Genomic DNA, 20,576 nt, shown 5'->3' with positions numbered 1-20,576 from the left:
GTTTTGGAATTACTCTTCAAGATAGACCAATACAGAACCAGGATTTCTTGGATGGAATGGGTTATTCTCAATTGATTATTGGACAGAATACGCTTTCGTCACCTTGGCAGATAATCTACACCATCAGTTGGGCAGGTGAAGTGACTCTTTATTGGTCCTTCAGGTATTCCAGAGGCATTTGATAGCACTCTTTGTGGGCTGTATGGCTGATTTGGAACTCGGGGGAATCACTTTGCACTGGTTCTAGCCTTTCTTGGCAGAACTTTTCCAGAGGATGGTGATAGAGGACTTTTAATCAGCTGTGGAGTTTTTCTCAAGGGTCAATACTTTCCTCTATGTTTTTTAAGCATCTACAAGAGTATCCAAAACATTATGTCTTCCCATATGAGCCTGTCATAAAATTATCTTCAGAAGAGAACCTGTTGTATATGTCAATACCTTGTGAAATTAGGTTAGTACATGTAACAGGGTTTTTCTGCAGCTGCTCAACTGTGGAACTCCCTACACACAAAAGTTATGATGGCCCCATCTCCTTTAAGCATCTTGGCAGGCCACTAAATAGTGTTGTTCTGCATGGTATTCAAAGTTTGAAACTTCCTTTAGAAGTTTTTAGACTGCTTTTAATCTTTTTATTGTTTCTTTGTTTTATTTGGCTTTTATTTGTTCATCACCCAAGGAGCCCTTGTGGGCTGGAAGACAATACAGAAATACTTTAAATAAACAAATAAAAGTACAATAAATACAATCATTAAAATACCAAGGAAACTGATACTGGAAAAATTAGAGAGTGTTTTTATTTTAAAGTATTGATAAAAACACAAAGGAGCACAATGGGAACACAACTGTGTTTTTTCTCTTCTCCAACTTTTCTGTTCCTCTTTATTGAAACCATAACATCAATATTTCCTCATACTATCCTTTTTTCTGTTTTGGGAAGTTGCTTTTGCTGGCAACAGCCTGGACAAAGTTTGTATAAACAATATGAAATATCACAAAAGAATAAAGGCTGAGAAAGCCATCATGCCAATAAAAACAGTGGACTGACAACCTGAACTTAAATTATACCATGTTAGAACAACTCTTGCAAAAAAAAAAAGGAACAATATATCCTTGAACAGAACTTTTAGTAACAGTCTTTTAGTTCACGTACCACTACAAAGACATCTCAGATTTATTTCATTTTAATTCCTCAAAATTTGGAGAAATCAAACTGAAAAAATGTCATTTGTTAAGATGATACATTACAACTGCCTTGCTTGTCACACAAAATTCTGGGCAATGGCCAATATCTTCGAGAAGTCTTGCCGTTTCCGAAGAAAGGAGGGTATTGGCGTTTTGATCCTCGTCCCAACCGGGTTCCCGTTATCTTCAATAAGCACCACATTGTTTGAATCAAACCTGGGGGTCATACGAGGACCGGGCATCTTGTGACCAACAATTAAGGCTTTTTTCTTTTCCCCTTTGATAGCTAGCAGGATTTTGTCACCTACTTTGCCCACTCCATTTTTGTTGTAGACATGGATGCATTTTGGAGGCCGATGGTAGGGTGTGTTTCCCAAGGCACTGTTATCTACCACTCGGACGCGGGTCATCTTCTGTATGGCACCACAGAGTCCGCTGAGGCTGGGAAAAGAGAAACAATGTTAGACACATGCTCTGCAGAAATAAACCCAGTTCTAGAACACTAGGTTAAGAAACATACAGTATTACAAATACAGTCAGCCATCCCCTCTTACGAGGATTAGGGCATAGGGCCTGCAAATAAAGAAATGGCTATATTTTTACTTGAAGAAACACCTCTCCAAGAATTTTTAGATCTTCCAGCACAAATCTATGGTCACTATCTGCTGGAAGCTGATTACAGAGTCACACCGGAGAATTTATGAGATTCCTAGAGAAGTGTTCTCTTTAGAAATCTCTAAATCCTCCAACAAGACTGGAAGGAATTGACAACAGTCACACTGGAGAATGAGATTCTTAGAAAGAAGATTTTTCATCTGTGAATAAACAAGTCCGCAAATGTAGAGGAAGTATAGAATCATAGAATCATAGGGTTGGAAGAGACCTCACGGGCCATCCAGTCCAACCCCCTGCCAAGATGAAGGAAAATCATATTCAAAGCATCCCTGACAGATAGCCATCTAGCTTCTGCTTAAAGGCCTCTAAAGAAGCCTCTACCATACTCCGGGCCAGGGAGTTCCACTGCCAAACAGCTCTCACAGTGAGAAAGCTCTACCTAATGTTCAGGTAGAATCTCCTTTCCTGTAGTTTGAAGCCATTGTTCCGCGTCCTAGCCTCCAGGGCAGCAGAAAACAGGCTTTCCCCCTCCTCCCTATGGCTTCCCCTCACATATTTATACATGGCTATCATGTCTCCTCTCAGCCTTCTCTTCTGCTGGCTAAACATGCTCAGCTCTTTAAGCTGCTCCTCATAGGGCTTGTTCTCCAGACCCTTAATCATTGTAGTCACTCTCTGAAAACTTTCCAGCTTGTCAACATCTCCCTTCAAATGCAGTGCCCAGAATTGGACACTATTCCAGGTGTGGTCTGACCGAGACAGAATAGAGGGGTAGCATGACTTCCCTGGATCTAGACACTATATTCCTATTTATGCAGGCCAAAATCCCATTGGCCTTTTTTAACGCCGCATCACATTGTAGGCTCATGTTTAACTTGTTATTCATGAGGACTCCAAAATCTTTTTCACACGTACTGCTGTCGAGCCAGGCGTCCCCCATTCTGTATATTTGCAGACTGTAGGGCTGTAGTACTACACACCCATCCACAAACACTTTAAAGTTTTATTTAAAGCTGCTTGGAAATTTTACTGTTGGTAATTTTACAATACAATACAACAAAAATTAATAGATACTACAAAAGTTAGAAGCACTTAAAATTAAATGTTTAAAAGGCAACCAAAATAGGATGATGATGATGAATAAAAAGAAAATAAAGCCCACAGTCAGTTAAAAAAAACTTCTGCAAGAGTCAAAGGTATCCATCAAATCCCTAGCTATATTTATATTTATTTATCTCTCTATATATATAACTCAAATTATGTGTGTTTGTTTGAGCCACAAAGGCTACTAGATCGGTTGATGGATCAGGACCAAATTTGGCACAAATATCTTTCATGATTTAACTTAAATTACTGGTGGGTTTGGAAGGGGTGATAGCGGATGATAGAAGCTGGAGTCCACCCACATCTTGAGAGCCATGCAATTCCTACCCACAACCAAAGGCACCGCTCTACTCCTAATCAATCTGACAGCTCAGTCTATTTGCCAGGCTACATCTCTCAACATCCTTACCCCTTAGCTAAGCTGGCTGGGGATAATAGAAGCTGCAACCCAACAACAAGGCTGAACCATTTAGCCAATTAAGAGGAGATCCCTGAAATACAACCCAGCTATATCTCAGAGTGATGGCAGTTGAAGCCTGGCCACACCTAAAGCTGATGGGATTTGTAGCCAGTCAGATATAGGGTTGATGGGAGTTCGACTTGGACAAATTTGAAACTGGTGGCAGTTCCAGCTGGCCAGATCTGTAGCCATGGGAACTGCAGTCTGACTAGATCTTGGGCAGGTGGGTTTTTATAAAAGATTCCGTTATATGGGTATACATCATTCATAAAATAAAATATGAACAATGAGTACAAAATACCTAACCTGAGCAACACTGGGTATATATGCTAGTATTAAATACAAACCATCAGCAATTGCTATGGTGAGGATGTCAAAGTACACAACTGTTTTAATGTGTAAAACTGTAGTTTTCACACCTTTCCTTATCTGTTACAGATAATCTTTCCTTATCTGATAAAGAAACTGGAGAATATTTTAAGAAGCGTTTCACAATAAAATTCAGGGGGGGGCAATAAGAAGAAATCCATTATGAAGTCTGACTGGTGCTGATAAAATACCAGTCATACAGGTTCTTCTAGATTTGTTTCCCTTTCCCTAAAGTTACAAAGAGGAATTGGGCCGAGAGAAATCAGACTACAGCCCTATACACTCTGCCCTAGGAGAAAAAACAGTAGAACTCAATGGGGTTTACTTCTGAGTAGGCGTACAAAGAATTGCACCATTAACTCTCAAAATGACTTCTGAGTAGTTACCAAATGACTTCCACTGTGCTTTACTACTCGTATATTAAATATGACTAAAGCTGCTTTCTTTAAAAGCAAAACAAATCCACAGAATAAAGGCACACCAGGAAATCTTAGTCATTTCCGGAAAGCTGCTTCTTTTTTAGCAATACATTTTTAACACTAAATGACAGAACACCGTGGAAAAGGCGAGCAAAACGTATTCATAAATTACCATACCTGACACTTAGTAGACTTAAAGAGAATTTGCAATCAGCTTTGTACTATAAGGTTAATTCTTCACAAGGGAGAACTGCTAATTAGATACTGGTCTGACAGGTTTTCTGAAGATGATTTTTCATTTTTTATGGCCTTACACTTCAGAGAATTGGATTAGAAAGGAAAAATCTCTGCTCAGTAAGTAAAGGCAATTATTTATAGTGAAAACAGGTATCACAACAGAACTTAATTGGAAGACATTCAGGTTGAGATGGCAGACACTAACAGGCAACAGGACTTCTTTATACACTTGTTGTTGTTTTTTTTTTAAAAAAAAGCAGACACCATATTTTTGCATCTTATTACTATGTTACATTTGTACCCTGTTGAAGGCAACATAAATGGCTCTTCTCCACATTGATCACATTTTTTTTGCAAGTCCAAGAAAAAATCAATTGCTCAACATCATTGCCAATACCAGAGTCAATCACATAATAGTCACAATTTTTCCTCCTCAAACAAACAGCTCAGTTTCTATTTTTTAAAATTGCAGAGCCATTTGGGATTGATCCTTCCTTCCTTCCTTCCTTCCTTCCTTCCTTCCTTCCTTCCTTCCTTCCTTCCTTCCTTCCTTCCTTCCTTCTCCAAAGGCAAAACAGTTTAAGAATTATAAAATGGAGGTCTCCACACTTCTCTTCTTTCTTCATGCTCTGAGGCAAGACAGTTGAAAAAACTTGAAATGGAGGTAACTGGAACTGGGATTGTCCCTTCTTCCGCCATTCTCCAAAGAAGGGAGGAGGGAAGAGTGCATCTTCAGAGATCTCTATTTTATAGTAATTAAACTGCCTTTGGAGAAAGAAGGAAGGAAGGAAAAATCAGTCCAAAAGGGGTGTGTGACTAGTATGCCAGAAAAACAAAAATAGAATTTTTGGTACCCAAAAATGAATGAATAGGTGCGACTATTATGTGGTGGCGACTATTATCCGATAAAATACAGTATCTAGAATAACTGTCATTTTGTTGAAGATATTCCTTTATGACCCTCTTCCAAAGTGATCATTGTTTATTTTCTTAAAGAAATGCTTTGCCAAAGTTGCAGCAGAACATGACACAAATATGCATGTATCACAGTATTGCCATAGTACCGTATATACTCAAGTATAAGTCAACCCAAGTATAAGGCACCTAATTTTACCACAAAAAACTGGGAAAACTTACTGATCAAGTATAAGACGAGGGTAAGAAATGGAGAAGCTACTGATAAATTTCAAAAATAAAAATATATACCCAAAATTACATTAATTGAGTCATCCGTAGGTTAAATGTTTTTGAATATTTACGTAAAACTGTAATTTAAGATAATAATAAGATTTTAATAAGATAAGTCTATTCAACTCTGATTACCTATATACTCGAGTATAACCCAACCCGAATATAAGTCGGCCAGGACCCTCACTCAAGTATAAGCCGAGAGGGGCTTTTTCAGCCCTAAAAAGGGGCTGAAAACTTGGCTGATTCTCAAGTATATATGGTACATTCACTGTGTTTTAAATTATCTTTATTTTTATTTATTAAAAATGCCCTTTAGTTATTATGACATTTCTTTCTAAGTGCTTACAGAATGATCTGCACTAACATATTTCCTTCAGACTGACTGGGCAGTGTTTCTGTCCTTTCCCCCACTTTCACCCCTTTTATTTTTTGAAAATTTGGACAACTTGGTCTCCAGGAATTTCCAAATATTATTGCCAGTGCTTCTGAGATAGCTTCTGACAGTTCTTTAACACCCCTTGGACATAGCTTATCTGGCCATGAATGACTAAATTCATTTAGAGAAGCCAGATATTGCTGTACTATTACACTACCTCCTTACCTGTTCTGTGCTGCATCTCCCCTACTGTCCACTTGCTCCATTTCCACCAGAATGAGCACTGTTTTCCTTTTGAGAGAAGGCTGAGGAAAAGAAGATGAGTAAATCTTCTTTTTCCCAGTCCCTTGTTAACATTTCACTATCTTCTCCATGCAGTGACCCTACTAATTCCTCCTTTGGTTTGAACGTAGAACAAAAAAAGCCCCTTTGTTGTTTTTAACCTCTTTAGCAAACCTGAGTTTGTTCCTTGCTTTAACCCATTTCACATGCTCTGTACAGGAAAATAAACACCCATAACAACCAAGCCTCTTGGTTGTGTAGTTTATGTTTTATATATCATTGAACCAAGACAATGGCTTTCTTGGTGTAAGAAACCATGATGGCCAAATTTAGCAACTACTGTATAGTCATAGGCCCACTCTCCAATTAGTGAACTTTATCCTTCAAAAATAGTAATAAAGACCGAAAGTTGTATGGCTTCAGATGGCCAACACACTGTTGTCATTTCTATTCAAAGAAACTCAACAGCTGTCATTCCAAAATGGAAAACAGATTGACTGCGGTACATTTCAACAACACAACAGAACCCCAGAGGCTGGCTGAAAATGCTGACCTTGGTTGACATGCTGTCTGCTTCCATAAGATAAAGAATTTGTAAGATACAGACTAAGACAGTACAAAAAAGTTTGACCCTTAGAGCTTAGACGACCACAGCTCAAATGCGGGATCACACAGAACAACACTCCCAGGTTCAGCCCCTCGGATCTCAAGGATGGGCTGAGAGAAAAACCTGTTCATTTTCTATTAATATTCACAAGTCCAGATGTCTCCAGTTTAATTCCCATTAGCTCCAGATAACAGTAAACATTGGTGGAAATTCGAAATGTGAAGGGTTGGAGCAGCATGAGGTTACAGAAGACTGTGTAGACCAGAGGTCCTCAAACTTTTAAAGCAGAGGGCCGGTTCACAATCCTTCAGACTGTGGAGGGGCCGAATTATCATTTGGAGGGGAAAAAACCAACAAATTCCTATGCACACTGCACATGTCTTATTTGTAGTGCAAAACAACAACAACAATGAAAACAATTGTAACCAACATAAACCTATCAGGTTTTCAATGGGAAGTGTGGGCCTGCTTCTGGCCAATGAGATAGTCAAGTTAATTAGGATTGTTGTTGTTGTGTGCCTTCAAGTCATGTCAGACTTTGGGCAAGCCTAAGTCTAAAATTATTTATTTATTCATTCATTTACTGCATTTATTTATTACATTTATATCCCGCCCTTCTCACCCCGAAGGGGACTCAGAGCAGCTGTATGTACATACAATATATTATATTATTAGCATAGCACAATATTAGCATTATATATTACTATATTGAACTATACCATATTATTATTAGTAATATTACATTTAATATATAATATATAATTAATATTATTATATGGTATTATTAGTATTATATTGTATAACATTTATATGTATATACAATATATTATATTATTTAAAATGATATAAAAATATTATATTATAAAACTGAGGGCGGGGGCCAGGTAAATGACCTTGGAGGGCCGCATCCGGCCCCCGGGCCTTAGTTTGGGGACCCCTGGTGTAGACAGTATGGAGTTATATGGACTACAGGTGAACCTCAGTATGATGGCTCCCTATTTTCCTACATCAGGCTTTCAGTGCAATAGGCAAAGAGGCAACCTGGAGTCACCATGGAGTTAAAGATCTAAAATGTATCTATGTACAAGAATTGCCATATACTGCGGAAGATAAAATATTACTTATGGGAATTTTCCATAATATATTGTTCCCATATTCAGCTTAGGTACACTGCCTCAGAAACACTCACCTGTGTAAACAAAATTCTGCACAATATAATTGCCTCATCCCATCTGGGGTATGTCCCCATTTTGTTGGGGGAAAAACACTCAAGAAGTTCTTGAATAGCCAACCTTTCTCTCAGGAACTTTCTCATTCTTTAAAGAACTCATATAATGGCAAAAACACAAAAGTCAAGGGTCTTTGTTCCCTCTTGAAGGTGAAGTATTTGGCACAAACTGTCTTCTAGAGAAGCATACTAAATGCCAAAGGAGGAATGGGGGAAGAAAGGTCACATAACCATCTGGATTTGATGGAATATAAATGAGCACCAAAAGCTAACACAGATTCCGGTAACTTGGTACTATTAACTAAATAGCAGTGGCGTTTGCAAAATCTTTCTTTGACTATATACTTAAGAGTCTTTTAAACTGGGGGTGCCTGTGATTGAACCTGTTTGCTTCTATTTGCGTATTTATTTTTAAATGAGCAAAATATGAAGAAGGATAAGAATCCAAGTCAAGCTCTCCTTTTACCAGGTAGAACTGTAAGAATAGATCCACATAACAAGGAATTTCTTCGTGTTGATAGACTGTATATCTAGAACTGATGGGAGTTCCAATCCAAGAATATCTGGAGGGCTACAGGTAACTTCTCCATCATGGTAATTTCCAGTACTTTTGTGTACAATAGCATATTGTAATCTTAAACACTATAGGAATAGATATTGAGTTTCCTGTATCCAGAAATCCAAAATGCTCCAAAATGATTCACATGGGTGGCTGAGAGAGTGACACCTTTGCTTTTTGATAGTCCAATGCACAAAAAACCTATTTCATGAACAAAATTACATTTAAATTGTATATAAAATTACCCTCAGGCTATAGGGCATATGAAACCTAAATTTATACTTGAGTGGCATCTCCAAGATATCTCTTTGTGTACGTTCATAATTCTAAAATCTGAAAAAAATCTGAAATTCAAAACACGTCTGGTCCCTGTATGCACACAATTTCTATTGATAGTATTAATGTACGCACACAAGGCCTATGTGTCAGCAACCACTTACAGAGTTGTAAATCTTTAGTGAAAAGTTCACACCTATGCTTTAAAAATATTATTTACGAAGACCACTCTTGAAGGAGATGTTGAACAATAAGCAAGGAAGAAAAGATATTTCCACAAAACCCCAATTTTGTTTTGCTTCTTCCCCTTCTTGTCCCAGCTCAAACACTGCTTGTTTATTTCTGGCCTTGATTTGCAATTTGGTAGGAGAAGGTGGCCAACACCAGGTTTATCACACAGAAACCAAGACGACAGCTTTGGCCTTTAGTGATACCGCAAAAAAGCATTAGACTTCCCATCTGTGGAAATTGTCTTCCTGTGTTACACAACATCAAAATTAGAGAAAACCACAATACTTTAGTCTTCCAGTTATGTATCAACTGTAGCAGGAATTAAAACAAATTTCTATGAAACACCCTTGTCTCTTTTGACACAGGGGTGCCTTTTTTATAGAAGCAGCCAGAAATATTATCATTTATTAATGCTATTTTTACTGTTCCCGTTTCACCACTTTTTGCATTAATCTGACATCCAAAAATATGCAGATAAACCTTTCATTCCTCACTTATCTTCACTCTGGAAAGAATTATGGATGACATACGTACATATAATAACTTTTTGAATAATTATAATTTTAAAACAATAGTTTTTGCAAATAACTGTTTCAATTAGAATTCAGAATACACTTAGTAATAAATAAACAAAATAGCTTTTTAAAATAGCAATTTCAAATAAAGTATCTTTTTCAGAAACAGAGAGGATTTACATAGAAACACTTTAACCAATTTATTTATATTCTGTTAAAATATACTTAAGTACAACGCCATATTAACAATGAGTCACGATGGAATAAAATACCTGAAATTTCTTTGATTTGTTGCTCTACATAATTGTGGTAGGAATAATCCCAGGGACCTTTTCAGTAAAGCCATTAGGATTTAGGTAGGAAATTCTAGACAAAAAGAGAAGAAATAATTATTGTTGGCTTCGGTTTGCTATAAATATCAAACAAACTTAGGGACACAAGGGAAAAGCGAGATTTTGACATAAGGGATCAAATGCCCCTAAGATGCACATTCTGTTGTCAATGGAGTACTGTACAATAAAATTTCCTCCTCAAATCCAAGTCAACATGAATCAGAAGAATATAATACACTTTAGAAATGCCAAAGAGTGCTGATGTCTTGCCAAACTACAACTTTCAGGATTCCATAGCATTGAGCCATAGCAGTTAGTGGTGTCAAACTACATTAAATCTGCAGTGTAGATGCACCCTCAGCTGGCAGCATTTTCAACTTTCATCCCATTAATAATTGTGTGTGAGAGAGAGGGAGTGCACTCATTAACCATGCCACTGGTTGGGAACCTCACTCTGTGAAGACTGTGTGTTGATCTGCCATGTACTGACCTCCACACATTAAAAATCTCATGCACAGGCCTCTTCTAAGAAAAATAAAAACCAAAAGTCCCATGGAGATTAGTGAGTGGTGACAGGGGCAGTACTGTCAAATCTCGAAGTCCCTAGTCACACACTGGCACATGGGCAGCGGATATGGATTTGTTCGTTCTACCTCAAGATCCGAGGCAGTTGAGTAGTCCGACAGCTGTATCCATGACTGAACAGCCCTTTTTAGGATCCATTCTGCTCACCCCACATGAGGAGGAGGCTAGAAAGGTGCCCTAAACATAGTCTCATCCCTGACTGGACTGCCGCGTCCAGAGGTGTCACCATCTTGCAGCCAAAAAGGAAATATGAACTTTGGATCATGGAATGTATGGACACTGTTGGACAACACAGACAGCGAATGTTCTGAACGCAGGACTGCTATTATTGCAAGGGAGCTGAGGTGCTTTAACATCGATATAGCAGCACTTCAAGAGCAGGAGAGGAACAACTGAAGGAAGAAAAGGGAGGCTACACATTCTTCTGGAAGGGACTGCCTGAAGATGAATGAAGAATACATGGAGTTGGCTTTGCTATCAGAAAACAACCTGGTGAAGCATCTGTCCAAAGCACCCATCGGCATTAATGAACGACTCTCAACCCTCCAAATTAACCTTGCCAAAAAACCAGCAGGCAATTCGTCTTAAGTGCCTATGTACTAACACTAGATGTTGAAGAAGATATCAAGGAAAGAAATTACTGTCAGCCTGACACCATCCTATTGGAGATACCAAAGGAAGACAAAATCATCCTGTGGCCAGGAACCATAGCAAAAGATGGGGTTGGAAACAGCAACCCGAATGGCATCCCGCTTCTCACCAAATGTGCGGAACACAACCTCGTCATCACAAACACACTCTTCCACCAGAAAAACAAGCTTAATACATCATGGAAGCACCCCTGGTCAAAACATTGGCACCTCTTAGACTAATTATACGTGCCAGAGACCACCACGATGTGCTTCTCACAAGAGCCATGACATGCGCTGATAACTGTTGGACAGACCACAGGTTAATACGATCCACAATGGCCATGAGGATTGCCCCCAAACGCAAGCTCCAAGGAAGAAAGATAAGGTGTAAAATGAACACCCAAACCCTTCAAGAGCCCTACAAACAAGTCCTTCTCCAAACAACACTAAAACACCCTGAAAATATGGAGGAACACTGGAGCAAACTGAAGACCTCCATCATCACAGCCTGCAAAGAAACCATTGGATACCAAACTAAGAAACATCAAGATTGGTTTGATAAAAATGAGTCCCATGCCATGATGCATCCCTGCCATGTGGATTACCCAAGCTGTGCATTGGGGGGGGGGGGGGGGGGGTAAATTGGCATTAAGACAGTAGTGCCTACCGTAATGCAAGTCTTACTTCATGTACAAATTTATTTAATTACAGCATTTAAGTTTCTGAACAGTGAAAGCTCATTTAAAGTCTCTATGCAAGTCAATGGACCATAAGCCATCAGGATGTAACTCAGTCTGCTTTGATTTGGAAGGCATTGGAGCAATTTATGTAATCCTGCCTCTGGTCCGAGAAACTAACTCTGGTCTTCACTGTTGGGCAATTCTAAGATATTGTGTCTCAACACAGACAAGTCAAAGCAGACACAACCTGCAATAAGGGTTATTACAATGAAATATATAGGAAGGTGTGTAGATAAAACTGTGCATTAACAATTACCATGGTGGTTGCAATCCCCTCAAAATTATGGTACAGTAGTCTCAAGATGCAAATAGAAGAACATTTCAGGGCTGATGTAAATGACCACCGTGTTCTGTTACCTGCTACTATGCTGCAGGATTGTTGTATCTCATCGTATTTCAACTAAAGTCTTTCCAAATCAGTAATATGGATACATTTGCTTTGGATGTACCTTATTCAGGACTGAGGGTATTCCAACACTGCAATGGAATCATGAGGTTTGCGGTTTAGTGTTGCACCAACACTTTTTGGCATAGAAGGCAAAAGACCATGTGAAACTATAGCTCCCATGACTGCATAACATTGAGCTATGACAATTAATCTCAAACTGCACTGATTCTACAGTGTGAACCCTAAGTTAGAAAGTGAAGGATTCCTTATCTTCACTGACACCTTTTGGGCTTTTGGCAGCACCAGTTTTTACTAGCAATTCTGATGTGGCCTGGTGACATTTAAAAACAGCTCCTTGTGTGATCTAGGAGAAGGATTGAATTTGTGTGGTCCTCTATATGTGGATCGGAAACCCAAAAAATTACTCACTATTGAATTTGTTGGCCCAAGCTCCTGACAACTGCAGTTCAACATCTGAAAAGCCACACAATTCCCACCTCGGTATAGGAAATATCTTATCCAGTCAATGACATGATTCTATGTTTTTTTTAATCTATGAATCTCTTTTTTCACCCATCATTTTATTTAGATTAGATCCCATTCTACTCTCAGATGGGAACTCAAGGCAGTTTACAAACAAGCATGAAACTGCATCTTTTCTGCAGTCCCCAAGTTACGAACACATTTTGAAAAATTTGGCTTGTTGGTGATAAAGTTTCAGGTGAGACACTTTCCCCCTCATGATAACTGTGGTGGCAATAAATCACTCTGACCAAGAGGTCATGAGTTCGAGGCCAGCCAGTGTCGGGGTGAGCACCTGACAATTAAAATAAAAAATAGCCCCTGCTCGTTGTTGACCTAAACAACCTGAAAGATGGTTGCATCTATCAAGTAGGAAATTTAGGTACCACTTATATGCGGGGAGGCTAATTTACAACACCATAAAAATCATCCAGCTGCCGTTGGAATGAGGAAGTTGCCGTTGCAGTGGATGATGAAGCAGTCGCTCCCCCTGTGGCCGGAATCAAGCATACCCTCAGGAAGCTGGAAGCTGGAGAAGGTTTAAATTGCCTCTGCGTCTGTCTCTGTTCTATGTTTATATGGCATTGAATATTTGCCTTATATGTGTACAATGTAATCCGCCCTGAGTTCCCTTCGGGGTGAGAAGGGCGGAATATAAATACTGTAAATAAATAAATAAATAAATAAATAAATAAATAAAATAACTCTTCTGGGAGGGAATTTTCCTTTCAAGGGGTAGATTTCTTTCACTTCCTGTAATCTCACCCTAATAATTAACTATAATTCATTTGTAAGTTGTATGTTTGTAACTTGAGGACTGCCTGGATTGAAAATCCAAAATTACAATCAAAACAGTATTAAATGACAACAGAATTAAAGATATCTAATTTTTATTTTAAAATAACAGAATTTAAAAATCTTGTTAAAAATCATTTTCTAAAGGTTTGTTTGGGGAAAATTGTCTCAACCTATCCATAAAAAGACATCAAAAAGGAGTTCTCTTGTTTGCCCAGTGAAGAAGTTCCAAAGTATGGGAGCAGCCATAGAGAACATTTTGTTCTGCATTCCCACAAACTTTGGTTGTATTTCTGGAAAGTTTCTTATATAGATGTCTATTTCCTTCCCATATACATACATATATACACACACAAACATACATACACTTACAGGCAGCCTTACGTATTTGCTGGGTTTATGGACACAGAACTTCTATGAAAGTGAAAAAGTGCAAATAAAGAAAACACTATTTTCTTCTACCTATCTAGGAATCTCTAAATCACATGTGTCAAATTCATGGCCCACGGAACAAACCTGGCCACTATGTCATTTTATGTGGCCTTTCAGATGCTGGACTCCCAACTCCATATTCCTCATCATTAGACATCATGAGAGCTGATGGGAGTTATAATACAGTATCATCTGGAAGGCTGCAGTTTGTTCTATTTAGTAAGGATACTGGGGTTTGAATTTTATACAAGGCTTGTGAATATGATTTCTGACTTTGCAATGTCCTTTACCCTTTCCCCAACCTCAGAGCCATAGTGCTATTGAGTTGCAATTCCCATTATCCTGAATCCACATGGTGGGTAATGAAAAATGATGGGAGTTCACATTCACCTGGGGCTGCAAATAGGGTAAAAACTAATGCACACCAACTATGTAAAACAAAAATATACATAGTTGCCCCTCTGTATTCACTGATTCTCCGTTCATAGATTTAATGGCCTTTTGAAGGTAACTGTAAGGCTGATGTGGCCCTTGATGAAAATGGGTTTGATACCCTTGCTCTAGGCCCTCCAGAATGGTTCTATGGTCAGCTTCTTGAAGAATGCCTACAAATGCCTAGAAAGGTCTTCTCTCTAGAATATCTAGGTTATCAAGCATGACCTCAGATGGAAGTGGACCATAGAGTTGAGCTGAAGGACCTTGAGATTCCTAGAGAACATTTTAATCAAATATACAAATAATCAAACCTGCAAATGTGTAGGGCTGACTGCATACACACACACACACACACACACAAACTCTTTTCACTTCTGAAAATCTTAGGCTTTCACAGGTAGGCAAAGGTCTCCCTATTGTGCATGGCTGTTGTATGAAGCCTCTCTCCCCTGAAGGTCAGAAACAGAAGGTAAGATGAGGATTGCCCAAAATACTGATAGAAAAAAGTACTCGTGTTGTTATTTATATTCTTCTCATGTTTCAATTATTCATGATGCATCAATTTTTAGGCAGATGCTGGCATTTCACTCCTTTTCAAACCCACTGATCAAAAAAGAATTAATTCATGTTTACTATGTAAAGCAGACATGTGGAAAAGTGTCTTCTGCCAGAAGGATATTCATAACACCAGGCTATTGTTCTTGTAAGTAGCAAGACACTATTCTTTTCCTATTTTACACCATAATTGCTGTACATAATCTCTGATCATCACCTTGTTTAAAGCAAAGCAACAAACAGGCACTTGGAATCATATTATCATTCTATCTCATTTCCTTCTATCATCCAGGACATATTCAGATTGAAATCCAAACTGAACTCAAAATAAGTAGCATGAAAGAAAAGAGTTTATCTCAGGATTGGGGAAAGGCAAGTAGAGAAACATGTAAGGTCCTAAATCATGTATTTCTTTTATAAGACATGCTGCTGTGTGCTTCCAAATTGATTCCAACTCCTGTTGATCCATCACAGGTTTTCTGGCGTTGAGAGTATGTGACATGCCCAAGATCACCCAGTGGGTTTCCACGGCTGAGTGGAGAATCGAACCCTTGTCTTCAGAGTTGTAATTATTTTGGTGAAAAGACTTGTGACAAAGTGAAGCTTAGTCCTTTCCTTGCCTGCTGAGTCACTCTTTGAAATCCTCCAGTCTTGAGATAGAAAATATGGGACCCACCAAGAGGTTTTGGACTTTATTTCATATCCTCCCTCACAATTATCTGCATTGATAAGAGATGAAGATATCCACCAATACTTCGAGGGCACACATTCTACTATCCTTGTTTCAGACAATTAAAACAAACTTTTTTTCCCTCCCAGTGTATCTGGGATAGAAAGAGTATGAGGATTTGGCAGGAGAGAAATACTTCTTTTCACTTGCTAGTTTTCTCTGATCTCAACTCTGTGTGCACTTATATTATCTTAGCAAACACTAGTCTTGTGACATGTGTTTTCAAAGATAAAGTTCAGCTCCACTCTCAGTCTCAGTATAAACAGGGCCAATGAAGCCACTCAGTTGTGAGAAAGACAGACAACGTTAATGTGGTGAATTTGCAGGATTTGAAGTTACAACTACCAGAATTCTCCAGCTAAGGTATTACTAAGAGCTGTGGTTTTTTAAAAATGGATTGCATTTTTATTGTATATCTAGGAAATTTTCTGCATACAGGAACATTTATGAATCATATGCTCTGCAGTAAGATGAAGCCACATCTTGAGTATTATAGAGATAAAAAGAACACGTTCCTTGGACACAAGAACCATAGAGATTAGCGAATTGCCTCCCCCAAATAAGAATTCTCCCCAAATGAAATATTCCTTCAGTCCCTCAATTTCTAACACGGGATTAACTGACACTTCAGCTGAGCATTGAGAAATATAGTTTAGGCTTCCAAAGAAAAGGGGTAGACCCAAACTACAATAAGAAAAAGTATGAGCAATGTTCAGTATCTCACTCTACGTTATTACAATTCAGCAAACTGGGACTGAATGGAAATTTCATTGGGGACAAGATTTGTATTGAGGAATGTCCATAGCTATTTCAATTATTTATTTTGATTCCGTCTTTCTCCCGACACAGGGACTCAAGGCAGTTAACAGCAAACATGACTCAAATGCAATACTTAACTACACTTCCTGAACAACAGCAAACAGATGCTCTCCAGATATATTGGGCTACAACTTCTGTCAAGCTCAGACAACAGTGGGAATGATAGTTCTACACATTGGGAGGATATCCAACTAAGGGAAATGTGTGCATAATGTTCACAAATGCTCAGAAATCTACCAGAAGTTTGCCTCTGTACACTCCATCACTAGTGCAATATTAAAAACTGCCATACTTCTAAAAGTGCCTGTATTATTACTGTGATTATAAGGAGTATTTCAGATTAACAGAACAGTAAAGAACTCAAAATAATGTATCTCGCATACTTAACCCACCAGCACAAATGTAAATTTCTTAGCTGATTGTAATATTAGCCTGCTTAAAGACCTTGATATTCTCAGCAATTCAAACACCTAAGCATTTCACCCTGCCCCAAGAAACTTAATGCTGGCCCTTTGGAATTTAAAGTATTTCCCAGATCTGCTTTCAGCCATGGGTCAAAAGAAGTATTTCATTACTTTTGAGTAAAGAGGATCTAAGCTCTGTAAGAATGGAAAAAATACTTCAAACAAGAATCCAACAGTATCACTTTCATTTCTATGAGTGCTTCCTGACAGAGGGCACCTAGTGCCAGCCATATGAAAGTGCAACAGCAATACAGGTTGAGGCAAGACATGTTAGAGCAGAAGTTTGTTTGGTTTTTTTTTAATACCTGTATTTGCATATACACAGTGAATGAGGGATGGGGAAAAGATAGTTAGTTTCACATCCAGTGTCTGTTGAGTTCTTCCTCAAGGATTGTCAGCAAACTTTCCAGCCTTTTAATAAAGTAGCCGGGAAAGGAAAATCCTTCCTCGTGGAAGCCTTTTTCATTCTGTCTGGGCAAGATTCAAGCAGCAGTCAGTGAGGACATTCTGTGCTTACACTTGCAGCTACAGTAGTCTCACTTATCCAACACTCGCTTATCCAACGTTTTGGATTATCCAACGCATTTTTGTAGTCAATGTTTTCAATACATCGTAATATTTTGGTGCTAAATTCGTAAATACAGTAATTACTACATAGCATTACTGCATATTGAACTACTTTTTCTGTCAAATTTGTTGTATAACATGATGTTTTGGTGCTTAATTTGTAAAACCTAATTTGGTGTTTAATAGGCTTCTCCTTAATCTCTCCTTATTATCCAACATATTTGCTTATCCAGTGCTGACTGAGTACTGCAGGGAAGAGAGCAGTGTACTCAGAGAGGCTTTGCTAATTTGAGGTTGCTTGCTGCTGAGAAAAGAGTTAAGAACCAGGACTGTATTCTTCTCTGAATCAGATCTGTGGACTGAGAAAGGACTGCTTATGACTGTAGACTTCTGTAAGTGATCAGAGGGACCATTGTAAATATTACTGTTTTTGTGATCTCTTGGAATGAGTAAAGTTCCTGTATTTTTATTCTGCAAACCTGAGTGGCATGATATTGTTCTGCAGGTGACTCTGGATCACGGGCACACATAAGAGCTTCCATTTATCATCCTCAATCTGTAAAAGAGTGTTCTGTGCCCTTTCAGGGCTCCTACAGGAAAAACTCAGCAGCTGCTGGATGTCTGACTATTTCCCTTTCCCCAAAGGCAAAAATGAGTGTTTGATGACAAAAATTTCCATTTTGGGAGGAGAATCAACCTGTACTTCATCCTGTTCTCCTTAAGTGATCTTCTGTAGAACAAAAGATGGAAATAATTATAGAACAACACAGGAGGATGGGAATCAGGAGACACTATCATCCAGAAATCACCTTCTCCCATTAAACTTCATAAATGAGACAGTATAGCAATCAATCCATCCATTCGCCCACCCATCCCTTTATTTATACCTCTCCTTTCCCCTAGAATGCTACTCAAAGTAGTTTAAAGAACAAAAAAACACAATAAAAGCATGTATGTTTGAAATATATAACAGTTACAATTAAAATATTATTAAACTATTATTCAACCTACCATATTTAAAAACATAACAAAATCTGTGCATGTCTAAATCTCATTTTTACAATAGTGTAGTAAAATGGTGTGCCATATAAAATGGTAAAGCCAAGGTTTGCTTTTTGGATTTTGTTATCTTTTGGAATCTTTTCATAGAATAATAGAATAAATAATAGAATACATAGATACAGAGGGCTGACTGTACTCTAAAACAAAGAATAAAAGCAGTCTAGGGCTTTATCTTGGAAGGTAGTCAGTTATCAGAGGTTTGCTGGAACAGAAAAATTGTCACCTATCATCAAAATACAGCAAAGAAAGGCCATCTCCAATAGTCACACCAAATATGACTGTCAAGGCAGTGTGTTTGAATACGGTAGGTTGAAGTGCCTTCCCACAGAAGATCTTAGGGCTTACTCAGGCTCATACGGGATGGTTTGACTGAATCTCCATCTGTGAGAACTATAGGAAATGATAGTAGCTCAGCCAGATACAGCTTCATTCGGCACCTTTCCAAAGGTCATATCCCACTCACCATATTGGTCAGAGCCGATAATTCCCTTACTAGCGACTATGAAGGCATCAAGAAATTACATTCGTTTTGTAACTTGGATAATGCGATGCCCTCCAAATATTGTTGGATTGCAATAGCCATCAGCTCTAAACAACATACTCTGTGGTGAGGAATGGTGGGAGATCCAGCATAATAACATTTGGAGAGACTAAGGTTTCCAGGTATCCTTTTTTATAGATGTCCCTTATTTAAGAACTTGAAGTGTTTGTCTTTTGTAGGACTGCCAATTTGCCTCATTTAAAGGGATGGACTCATTTAAAGCTGGAAAGCAGTTTATGTGGACTAAACAAGACACCAAACCCTGTATTGTGATCCCTTTAAGAAAGGATGTAGTCAAGATGCAGGAGCAAACTATTGGGTCTGAAACTGGCAGCTAAGCAGATTGTTAGATTTCCTACCTTCCTTCTCCTTTACCTTAAAACTAGTGTATGTTTTCTTCTGCGAATTCCAGCAACCAATTAAAATGGATGTGAAAGATGTACAACATACAACCTCTCTGATCTAGAGCCCTCCTTTTTATCCTGAAGTAGGCAGAAGCCGGAAGTAACTACATTAGTTTCTTGGGGGAAATCTGAACTTTGTAATTCCATCATGCAAATTCTATGGAAACCCATAGAATCCTAAAATAGGAAATGATCCAAAAGCCCTTCTAATCCAATCTCCTACCTACACAGAAATACACAGCTATGTCATGGCCACTTGGTGTTGCATTTCAACTCAAATAGGATATTATAGAATTCAAAGGACTCCAGAAAAAAATAACAAAAATAAGGGTTGAAATATTTTCTTTACAAAGAGCAGATAAAATGTTTGGGACTACAGCAGCCAGTGGTGTACATCCCTTGAAGTCAACATTGGACTTGAATGTAGCTGTTGTTGGAGATTTTTATCAGTTGTTTGTGAGTACATCAAGGTCAAATGCTTTTGAAGAAAAGTGCTTTTCAGGTATATGCTTCACAAACAGAAAAGATATTCTGTAAATCATTCTAGACAAATCTGAAATGGTGAATTTTAATCATAGCTATCAAGCATTTTGGATATGATTAAAAGCAGATTGCAAAATTCATATGTATTTCCTTAAATACATACATTTGTATCTAAAGTAATTTCCGTTGATGAAAATCCATGCAGCATGTTAATTTTACAGAGAAACACATTGCTAAATTAATTTTATTTGTAAATGTAGACAGAACATGTCATGTTAATAGTAACTTCTTGTCAATTTGCTGCGAGTCTCCTTTGCGGAGAGGAAAGTGGGGTATAAACACCACCACCAGCACCCTATGAGTTATGAATTTCAACTGCCCCTTATTTTCTGAAAACCTGGCAACAGTAGGAGAGGCACCAGTTGATGCCCAGCACCCA

The 20,576-nt window shown here is 38.3% G+C and overlaps 1 long non-coding RNA gene across 1 annotated transcript in view; it reads right to left on the bottom strand.

Annotated features, from left to right (window-relative positions):
- Positions 1–769: 769 nt before the first annotated feature.
- mrpl14 (mitochondrial ribosomal protein L14) overlaps positions 770–20,576 on the bottom strand; it is a 30,238-nt gene continuing 10,431 nt past the window's right edge. The window contains exons 2-3 of the long non-coding RNA XR_507853.3: positions 9,924–10,017; positions 770–1,623 (exon numbers count right to left, since the gene is read on the bottom strand). This is a non-coding gene — a long non-coding RNA (mitochondrial ribosomal protein L14). The remainder of the gene's footprint in view (positions 1,624–9,923; positions 10,018–20,576) is intronic.

This window comes from Anolis carolinensis, chromosome 1, assembly GCF_035594765.1.
Source record: "Anolis carolinensis isolate JA03-04 chromosome 1, rAnoCar3.1.pri, whole genome shotgun sequence".
In the NCBI taxonomy this organism is placed as follows: domain Eukaryota; kingdom Metazoa; phylum Chordata; class Lepidosauria; order Squamata; family Dactyloidae; genus Anolis; species Anolis carolinensis.
This window is presented reverse-complemented; position numbering and strand designations above follow the sequence as displayed.